Source organism: Aythya marila, assembly GCF_965140915.1.
Source record: "Aythya marila genome assembly, chromosome: 14".
In the NCBI taxonomy this organism is placed as follows: Eukaryota; Metazoa; Chordata; class Aves; order Anseriformes; family Anatidae; genus Aythya; species Aythya marila.
The window spans coordinates 12,643,723-12,655,103 of record NC_139055.1 but is presented as its reverse complement, the minus strand read 5'-3'; the positions used below and the strand labels follow the sequence as shown (position 1 = coordinate 12,655,103).

The window sequence follows — 11,381 nt, the reverse complement described above, 5'->3', positions numbered from 1 at the left end:
ATGTTTAATTGGCATTAGGAAGCAGAGTAGGTCACTGCTTAAGAAAAAAAAAAAAAAAAAAGAAAAATACTTGTGACTCAGTCCTGGGAGCCTGCTGTTGGTAGTGCTTGCATTGATGCTATGAATTGCATGATATTTAGCAGTTTTCATAAATACCGTAGCTGTCAGAGTGATGTGATAAAGCAAAAATCTGAGTTCCCATCACAGGAAAGATATTTGTCCACATGTTTGGGGAGAACAGCTTGAAGATATGACAGCTTTGGATTTGAATATGCAAAAAAACTTTACCCAAGACCACAAATAAAAAGACATGCCCCCATCTTTCATTCCCGTGATGTTGCTGTAACAGTCTCGAACAAATATCCAGAGAGAACTGGTTTATAATTTCCTGTGTGTATTAGGAGAACATATCTTTCACCAGCTCCTGCTTCTTTGCTGTCAAAAGCCTGCTTGACCCATTTTTAATGCCATAACATTACAGGTCAAAGAAGAGATCCTATATAATACAATCCATAATAATTTGCCCAGCAGTATCTGCATCACGCTAACATCTTTCAATTACTGGAGCACTTGGCTTGCTTTCCTGTCATTGCCTGGAAACTTGCCACTTGAAATCTTTGTAGGCTGTTTCTCTTTTGCCTTTAAAAAAAAAAATATATATATATATATATATATATATATTTTTTTACTTTCCATATTTGAATATTGTCTGCTGGGGCAGAGCCTGGGGCTGGAAAGGGAAAGGTTCAGAGAGAAAAGAATTGCTGTGCGTAAGAGCCCTGATATCCTAACAGAGATGCAAACACTGTGGTCATTGGAGAAAGACTTGAGATTCTCACTTCATCTTTAGGGAGAGCAGAAGATGTTCTTCCAGATTTTAGCCATCTGTGGACAGGACAGATTAGTTAGGATTTTGTCCTGTTACCATGGTGCTACCTTCAGCATCCCTTCCAAACTAAGTAATGTAATAGGAGCAGCAGTGACAAGAACTAAAACAAAGCTGAAGTCGGGGCACCGAGGACATTGCTGTTTTCCTCCTGGTGACAGACTGCTGTGCAGGGAAGGGAATCACCCTTCTCCTTGTCCATGGGGAACAAGGCCAGAAATAATGGGTTTAAATTGCAGCAGGTGAGATTTACTTCAGGAACAAAAACTTTTTAGGATGAAATACCACATTTGATTGCTTATGGGGGTTGTGGCATGGCCATTGTTGTAGGCCTTTAAGAGTAGGTTAGAAAAACATCTGTCACAAGTGATATCTGTAGAGCTGCTCCTGCCTTGGGGCATGGAGATGGACTCAATGACCTCGTGAGGTCCCTTCCAGCCCTGTTTTCTATGATCTCTAATCCAGCACTTTTCATTACTTATCCCTCAGAGCCCCAAAGGTGACAGGACTATCACACTTCATTTTTACCCTTACACAGTCCTTTTTGCTGGATGGGTTTTACTTATTCTGAGAGACTGGCTTCAATTGCATTTGTCACGTGATTCCCCTTTCTTATAGCCTCTCTTTTTTTCTTTTTTATTTTTCAATCTGTCCCCTCTAGGCCTTTTCTCGCTGTTTTTTAAATGGATCCTGCTCGCTCCCAAACTTTCTTAAAGCAAAACTCACTCAAAACTCAGATCTGTTCCGTGCTTTTGGAATTTTCAATGAGACAGAATAACTCGGAGGAGCTGCTAAGCACCAATGTCATACTCAGGGCCACAACAGATACAGCAACAGGAACAGTTTTTTTTTAAACTAAGATAAATGTGGACAAGAGCAGATGGTGAGATGGGGAATTGCCTGGGATAAAGGCAATTTTGCCTGTTTGTACAGGACTTCATAGACTTGATACAGCGTTGCCCTGAGCCTTGACTGACTCCTGTAATGACCTTAATTATCAGAAGCACATGAAATACCAGATGTATGTGTATTTGCTTACTTAGCACCAATTTCTGTTTTTATGAAATGAACAAAATTCCTGTGAACTGGGAGAATTGCATATGGAAAGTACTGTACGACTTTACAACAAACAAAGAACCCAAACCAGAAAACCACAAAAAACAACTCAGCTTTTCCTTAGCTCTCATGAGCTGTCCGAAGGGGCAATGTCTCCAGAGGACTGTACATACAAAGCCCCTAGAAGCACCTGCAGTTAAGAAACACTTAAAAAAACAAAACCAAACCCTCTGAAACTTAAAGTTCTGAATTTAAACACAATGAATTCCATCAGATAGGGAGATTTGTACTATTAAAGCTTAAGCATGTGCTCAGATGACTTATAAATGAGGATTTTGAATTTGAATTTAGAGGAAGTACCAATGAGTTTTGGTACTCCCTAATTGCTGAAGTTAGGAGGTGACTCTGGGTGGGAGCAGGCAGGTGTTCATGCATTCTGCGTGCATGCACAGTATCTGTCTGCACATGGGATTGCTGTAAGGTATAAATGATCTAAGGTTTGTACTCTAAAATGATGAAATATGATGATAAAAGGGAGATTAAAAAACAAAGCACATGAAAGATAGCCAAAAGAGTGTGATCCTGGAGGTGATAGGGTTTTACTCCTGTATTGTAAGTACCCTATGCTACCGCACTGTCCTCCTTTACTGACACAGTTGGATGTTTCACAAGATGGAGTGAAGCTGTAGGTTCTCATTATATTTTCCCCTTTTCATCTGCTCCTGAAATTGAATTAATTTTGTTCAGTTATTGGCGTGCGATGGTTTTTAAGTGGTTTCCTTGCAGGTTAGCTTTAGGGCTTCCCCAGCTCTTGCTTTGGATTAGCAAAGTGGAAGATTACACCATAAAAGTGAGGCGTCAGGCCAGGATGAGGTAAACAAACATCCTACTTTATTGCAGAGTAGTTTTCTGGTTCAGCTCTGGGATGCCTTGGTCTGTGAAATAGCTGTGTTAATTCTCCCTGTGTCTGAACGTAATTGCTGCAATCAAAGCTGCGGAGAGGAAGGTGCTCGGAGCAGCCCCTGCCGCGGCGACTGCCTGGCACCTGCAGCCTGAGCCTGGAGGGGAACAGCGTGCTCTGGGCAGCCCGTTTTCCACAACTGTCCCAAACTTTCCGATCCTTCCTTTCCCTCCATGCTTGCACTGACAATTGGAATCTAAGAAATCCTTCGAGGTGTTTTGCACAGGGCTGCCCAATGGAGCAATTGACCTTGGTGGTTCATGCTCACCTGAATAATTTACATTCAGTGGAACAATGCAGATTTGCAGTAGTGGAGGAGAGGTGCAACTTGGGGCTGACAGGCACAGTGCTGTGATCTGAAGCCTGTTCACAGCACAACTTGTCTCTGGTACAAGGGACAACGTATTTGCAGGGTATTTAAGTTTATCTTGGGTAATAATAGTTAAATCATTAAATTATCAACTGCCCCACTTCCTGACTTTCTAAAACGTTGACTCACCCCATTGTGTTTTTTATATAAGGAGTTAACTTTTTTGTATTTAATTATCCTGTGTAAGCGTTTATCTGTATATTCTGAGTTCTGCTTGCTCTTTGGCTGAATTGGATGCTCTGTATTGAAAAATGCACTTAAAAAAAAGACTGGAGGGAGAAACTCATTTTGGAAGCTCCAGGCTGCAGGAGTTTCCATGTCTGCTTAAATCTGTCCGCGTGCTCCAAAGCGTCTGGTTGCTGGCACCCGCGGACCCCTTCAGCAAAGTTATGAAGGCAGAATTGGAAGAGCATGTCTTTATGGAAACTTTGATTAATTTTTCAAGTGGTGACCAGAGCCTCTGTGTTACAGAGCTGTCAAATACCATATGTCCAGAAGCCTTGTCATCTGAATTTCAAAGTCAGAGCCATATTTTAAGAGACTTGCCCTTTTCATCCTATCTGGTCTGTGGGGGAGTGTCGCTGGGACTGAACCCTGTTTGGCTGCATGAAAGAAGCATGCCAGGCTTCCTTTGCCAGGGACTTTGAGTTTAAATCTATTTCAGGCCTTTAAAAAGGTCAGTTGAGGCTGCCAGCCAGAACCTGTGTCTAATTCAACGCTATTAGAATCTCAGAAAAATAAAATCCCCCATCTTGGGCTGGAGGGCAGGGAGGTATCAGTGACTTTATAAACTGCAGAATATGCTCTTGTTGCAAACAGCTTGTGCAGGCGGCAGCAAGCAGACCTGTCCCTGTGCGCTGGGAAAGTCACTCGGGCTCTGCTCTGGTCTTCGGGCTCCACCACTGGGGATCTGGTTGCAGGTCTGGGACCTGAAGAAGCTGCTTATCTTTGGCAGGAGAGGTCAGAATGATGTTCCTTGATTTGTCTTAGCTGTTGGGTGTCAAATCTTTCAGAGGTCAGCTGTACCTGGCTGTTGAGGCTCCTTGCATCTGTACCCCTTGTGCTTTTGTTTTGCATCAAGGTGAAGGGGAAGCAGAAGTTGTGCAGGACTTTTTTGGGGTATGGATTAGGTTTTATTGTACCACTGCCTATGGCTGAGGAGCAGGGGTAGAAGCAGAACTTGATGCCTCAACGGTCCCTCTCTACTCTGTGCTGATGACCCTGAAGAAAGGTACCCGACTTATTTTCAGTCTGTTATCTTCTGAGATATCTATTTTCCTCATGAAGATATTTGTGGAGAGTCCTAGCAGAGCATCAGGAGCTTCATTTCTCCTTTATTGTATTTCTGCTGTGCTGCAATCCTTCAGCTCGTGCTCTTATTTGTAACATAACGTGAGTTCTTTTAAAATGGGAAGGAACTGACATCAGCGGTTTGGAGAGCCAAAGGAAAGATTTCTTATAACGGTAATCAGGCTGGCTAATTTCCCAGAAGCATCTAGACCTGCCGAGACGTAGAGGAGCAAGTGTGCAGTACTGAGTCTGTTGTTCCACAGTTGGGTCTAATTTGATAATATTTTGTTGATTTACAATGTAAGTTTGATTCTGGGTTTTGACTGGTGTATTGGAATGCAGCTTTTGTGATCTGGAAAATATTCTATTTGTTTTATTTCAGCAGGGATTTAATTTTGTTGTCTGCTTTACTGAATAATCTGATGAATATGAAAAGCAGCTTTAATGTGATTTCTCATTGATTATTTTTATATTAAAGTCTGTGATCTGAAATTAATAAGTTTGTATTCACTTGCCATCCTACAAGTGGGTCTTAGTTTTAATCTTGTAGGTTTTTAAAATTGAATCAGCATAAATTGCAGAAATTATGTTTATATTCACTTGCCACCATACTAATGAATCTCAGCTTTAATCTTCCTGATTTTCCAGATTGATTCAGCAAAAATTATATAAGTAGGATTTAATTAAAACATGAAGTTTTAGCTTAATTCTTCCTTAGAGTGTTAAATTTTCATATGCCAATGTGAAAGGTTTTAGTAATATTAGCCTCTTATTGCATAGATCCTTATTTCTCAAAGCATTTTGAAGTCTAATGTTAAGTTTATGTATTTTTTTTTATTATTAAAACAACGGCTATTAAAATGTGCTTGTCTATTTTCTAGTTATCTACAGCATTACTCTTAAAGTTAGAAATAAAATTGGGATGTAAGTTGGGTATCTCAGTATTAAACAGCAGCAGGCAGCTCTTGCAGTCGGAATGCCGTCTGCTAGCATGCTTATCTCTGTTAGGTAATTGCTCCTTTATTCACCTCCAGCATTTTGTCTGGATCAAATCCAGCCTGCTATAGTAATGGCTGGAAACAAGTGGGATCTGAGTGCTGGTGGATATAAGAGGGGCACTGGTGGACAGTTTTGCACTGCTGAGCATCTGATGCCTCTGCTAGCCATAGCATGTTGCCAGTACTGAGCACGGGCTGTCCTCACACGGCAGCGCGATAACGTGACGGATGCCACACCTTTGCTGTGTGCCTGCTGTAAATCAGTGGTTAAGGAGATCAAAGTAATTTGGTCAGCCTGCCAGCGCTGGTGTCGGCTCCAGCAGCTCTCCCAGCCTTCCACAGATAGGAGCGGAGCAACGCTGCCTTTCCATCATCTTGCGCTTCCTTGTATTCCACAGCACTAACTACCTTCTAGAAATAGATCATGCAGTGTGGCTGGCATGCATGATTTGTCTTCATTTTTTTTTTCTTCCTTCCTAGAATAGATTTGAGATTTGTTTGTTTATTTTAATTTAGTTTCTCCCAGTATGGGCTTGCTGCGGAGGGCAAGGCCAAAGAAACGCAAGACAGGCGATGAAGTTTCAAAGCTGTTCTGAGGAGTGCCCAGTTGGCAGGGGTACCAAACGAGGCACTGCAGTGGTTTACTGGCCAGCTCTGGGACTTAGTTTGTCACTGCCTATGCTCTTTTAGTAAAGAGGTAGCTCTGACAGTTGTTTTACCTCCCATGCGCTGTTGGGCAGCACCAGAAGCTTGTTCTTCTGACTGAGTCACTTTTATAGGTCTGTAGGGGTGAGCTGTGCCCTCCCGAGGGGCAAGGAGGTGATGGACACACAGCTGCACACAGTGATGGGCACCGGCCTCTGCAGAGGGATGGAAATGGAGGTTCCCTTCCAGGCCCTGGGGGAAGAAATGCACCTGCAAGCTGCTGCTCTGCTGGTTCTTCCCCAGCCTCGGTGGTGCAGCAGCTCCGTGCTGCAGAGAGGTCGTGCATGAAGCTGCTTGTCCTGTCCATCCCAGCCCGTATCTTGTTCAGTGCTTTAGCTTTGAAACGCGGGGACGTGCTGACAATGAGTACTTTTCTCCCAGTTTCTCTGGGAGAAACAGGTATATGCCCTGAACAAGAGGTAGATAAGCAAGTAAACCTTTAGGAAAAGTAGAGAGGACTATTAATTTCTTTCTCTTTGTTATTCTCTTTGATAATATAAGAAGCATTAATAAGTAAAAGTAGCCTGGTAACTGTAGGAAGTGATGTTTTTTCGATATCTTTATACAACACTAAATTTAAAGCATGTCCTCAGATGAGATAGCAGATCGCATGATAGCAGCATCTGGCCAATATCTTGACTGAGCACCAAGGAAAAAGCATTAACTACTTCTCAAGCTGGTATGAATGCTCACACCAGGGCAGCTTCAGAGAGTTTCTGCGTGCCCCCCTCTCCTGCTGTGCATGTCGAGGGCTCCCAAAGCTGCCTCCTTAAATTATTCATCCTGAGACTCTGTGGGTGGCTGTGGTACCGACAGTGGGCTCTGAGCGCTGGTGTTGGGGTCAATCTCCCTGGACTGGATTATAGGGTCAAGGTTGGACAGTGTGGTGGTATAACACGATGGGCTATCGGTTATTTTAGGAACATTTTGCTTTCATTTTGAACAGAAGGAAAACGATCAGCAGGTTAGCTGCTTGGGTTTTGTATGCAGCTGAAGCTGAAAAGGAATTCTGAGAATTTCTGGAAGAAATCTGACTTCTGTCTTGCATGCAGGGAGCAGTACTGTCCCTAATGTACAGCTCTGAAGTCCAGTGCTTACCACTGCCTGGACATGCCTTCGGTTTGCTTTACTGTTATCAAAGTAGAAACTAGTAAAACCATGCCAAGTCCCGGGAGACCCTTGAGGAGATATCTAGGAGCGCTTGCAACATTTCATGTCTCCTGCACAGTCGTTTTGGTTGAAAGGCACAAGCTGATTGTGTGAGCATTGTTGCTGTTTTTGATGCATGGCTGCAAACTGTATTTCTTACATTCTCCCCTGGGAGCAATCACCTTATGTGTGCTGAGAAATCATGAAAACATGAAAAAACACACCAGGATTTTGGGGGCTTTTCTAGGTTTCTTTCCTGGCACTTCTGCTATGTTTAGGAAGTGCTTTTTTTTTTTTTAAGGGCACTGGGGAGGGCAGCCTGGTGTAAATAGGGGGTCATTTCCTGCTGCCCTTGGGGAAGGACCTGCATACTGCTCTGCCTTGTTGTGCCTTTAAGATATTATTCCCTGAAAACCATCATTTTAAGGGAGGTTCTTGTGACGGATGCATATGCTCTACATCGTGGGTGGTTTTGGTGCGTTTTTCCCCACTTTGCCTTGCTGCCACCTCCTACAATACAGCCACAACCTCTCTGTCCTGACATGGCCATTCTCCATCACTCTCTAGCCAGTGCCAAGAGCTGTACCCACCACTTGGCTTAACAGCCTCTGGGGGGGAGCTTTTGATGAAGCACAACGCTCTGGGAGGTTGTGCTCATGGGTCAGGTTTTCTGACTTGTTAGGTGTTAACTTCAGCAGCCTCGGCGTTTCTGTATAACCTTTTTATTATTTTTTTTTTTAAACTTTCTTCATGAGCTTAACCTGCCTCTCCATTAGTGAGTTGAATAAAGAGGAAAACAGTAGAATTGAACAAAATGTTTCTCAATGAATATTGCAACTCCTGTTATTGGCATGTAAAGGAAAATTGGGCCCTGACACCTGCAGTAGCATGTGGTAAGGAGGAGCACTGTGTGGGAGCAGGGTTAGGTTAGGCAAAAATGATTTAAGGGCATGGAATCAAAAGCAAAAGATCATTTTAGAGGCTAAAAACCACCGAATTAATGTCAGTTCTTGCAGACTGCAACAATGTCTTGATTGTTATGAAGACTTCCACCACCTTCCAAAGCGAGATGCTGAAACCATCCTGTAAGTGGCTCCTAGTGAGAACAGTGCAACAAACATCAGTGAGGTCAGACTGCTGACCTTTGAGAAGAGTTCTTGAGTGCCACCTCCTGAAAAAGCATCTTTCTAACTCAATTTTTGGTGTTTTATTGTGTGCAGCATCCATAATTTGCAAAATGGTTTCTCCCCTAATGAAGGCTCAACACCAACTCTTTTCCTGTAGTATGCACTTACGGGCATGTCGGAGAGGAATGTTAGTTTGGAAATTAATTATGAAATGACCGAAGAGAAATCATTTTGGGGAGGGAGAGATGGTAACTGTGTTCAAAAAAAATGTCGATTATGCAACTCTACAGTACTGTGAACAACAGAGTGAGGCTGTACAAGTAATCAGTTTTGTGAAGATTTTATAAAATGACACAACTCACTGCAAGCCTGAGCTTACTTTAGTAATAGATCAGTGTCCTTTCTTTTAGGCAGCAATACTATTTATGTGGAGCATTCATTATATCATGATAACAGAGATCTTCGGAAAGCTAAATAATTGAAGACAGACACTGGAAAAACAGTGAATAGATACAACCGTTTCAAAGACTGCATTTGCTGAAAGCCTCCTAATTGTATTCTGCTGCAATTAATAATCATCTTAATGGCTTTGCATATTTATGAATATATAAAAATAAATAAGACAATGCACAGGCTAGGATAAAATGTTGGTTCATAAACTTTTATTGCTGAGCAGTAATTAAGCATGCTTCTAATCACAGCATTATGTTTCATTGTGGATAAGCTTGAATGAGGTGGGATGTGAAATTCTGAGGAAGAAAATGTAACTATTGAGAATTACCTTGCATGAAGGATTTTAAGTTGCAAATATTTAAAGTGAAGCATATGTTTGCTCTTACCTGTTGCATGGCTTTTTGGCTTGGTATTCCCAAGTGTGTGGAAGAGCATCAGTTCTCGTTCCTCCCTTCCCCTGGGAGACGGCTGATGGAGTTACCTGCTGCTTCTGCTTGCTTTTAGTCTATGTTGAACAGGAGGTCATACTGAAAGATTACAGAAGCCCCTTCAGGCCTTTAAACAAACTTTAATAATTTCTGGAATTTTGAAATTAAAACTTTCTCGTGGCTATGCAAGTATGAGTTTAGGATAGGGCCACAGAGAGTACTGCTTGAAGTTTTGGTCCAAGTGGAATTACTCACCACTTACCTCCATGCAGCTGAGAGATGAACTTGACTGCCTGGGGTTTCTCCTCAACCTGCACAGTAACTTCTTAGCCTCATTAGGGTGTTTTCCCCCCCTTTGTAGCCCTGTGCATCTCAAAGTGTTCTTGCTTTGTTTTGACTTGACCTTTCATAGTCACTAAAAATCAATAGACTTTAATGCATTTATTAAATAACGAGGATTCTGGGGATTAACATGCAAGACTCATTGCTGTAGCAAGAGAAGGTAAAGAGTAAAATATTATTGCACAGCCAAGACAGGCTCCTGTGGTTACGGGAGAGCTCTGTTCTTCTGTTCTGGTGACTGATCAGGAAACCTCAGACATTGCTGCTGTCTCTTTCTTCATTTTTAAACATTTTTCAAAGGAGGAGACTTGCACTTTTTTTTTTTTTTTTTTTTTTTGTTTCTGTTCTGTGAAGGGAAATTACTTTTTCTTCTCCTTTGGTTGGACTGTACTTGACATTCTAGTGCTAGAGAGTGATGGGACTTCAAACACAGCTGGATACCACTTGAGCTTCAAAGAAATCAAAGAATTTAGTATAGACCATGCTCTAGTGATGCTGCATGGACCTTTACACCCGTCAGGTCCTGGCAGTTATGGAGAAAAAGATTCAGCTGATAACATGATGCCAGAGTTCCTGATTGTTGTAGAGCCCTTTAAAATGGAAGAAGGGTTGGACTAGATAATCTTAGAGGTCTTTTCCAGCCTAAATGATTCTGATTCTATGATCACATTTAAAAGTATTGCTTGAGTAAATGACAATCCAGTCATTACAGGAGACTGTTGTCCTTTGACGTAAGAGTTATTATCCATAGTGATGAGAAAGGAGATCATACCTTTTTCCCTAGAATAACATGTAATAGATGAAACAAAAATTTGAAAGCTCTTTCTTAGATGTAGGTTTTAAATCTTCTCAGCATTCCTATCAGCAAATTCTACATTCAGCTTTTCTTTAGCCTTAATGTCTAGTGCCATCTGTGATCATCTCAATATGCATGTGAATCCTTCTCGGTTTCATGGCCTTGGCTTCTTACCACTGTGTTGCATCACATCCATGTTGCATTGACTAGCCTGGTGCAAGAAACATAATTTACTTGTGAGGACCAGCAGCGTGGTACTTTCCTACTAACTTTGCAGCTTTAATTCTGACTTGCATTTAATGAAAGTCTTTGAGATGAGCAAAGAAATGAGTTCAGTAAAAGCTCAAGGTGCTATGCTGAATTACTTCAGCAGGGAAAGTAAAATGATTTTTGCCTGCATTGATGATATGCAATGCATATCAGAATGCAGCCAGAACTTCCTAAGTGTCTAAACCATTTAGCTGAGTACTCAGAGTTATAGAGGGATATCAGTGTCTATAAGTAACTTCAGGTGGCTTCATAGCTCCAGTTCTTCTTTTGGCCTGTCCCTGTTCCCTTCCATCACTCAGATTTGTAGAGCTCCCATTCCCTGTTGGGCTGTAGATTTGGGGTTTATTTGCTCTTCTTTTCAGAGTCTCTAAGCTGTATTTAGCTGTGCTTAACTTGAGGTCTGTTGGCACATAATGTAGGAAGAGTATGTTTGTGTGTGAGAAGAGGAGGTGGTGAGAAGATGCCAGGGAAGTCGGGAAATAGGAAACTGGCAGCTCTTTGTGGTAGCCTTTGTTAAGAAGAGGAGCTTAATTAAGTATATTTACACTTT

General features: G+C 42.0%; 1 protein-coding gene across 4 annotated transcripts in view; it reads left to right on the top strand.

The window, feature by feature from the left end:
• Window positions 1–4,074: 4,074 nt before the first annotated feature.
• SGCD (sarcoglycan delta) overlaps window positions 4,075–11,381 on the top strand; it is a 293,057-nt gene continuing 285,750 nt past the window's right edge. For 2 of the 4 annotated variants that reach the window (XR_014318478.1, XM_082771715.1), the window contains exon 1: window positions 4,075–4,233. The gene's annotated coding sequence lies outside the window, so the exon portion shown is untranslated. The other 2 variants (XM_082771717.1, XM_082771716.1) reach the window with 2 other exon arrangements.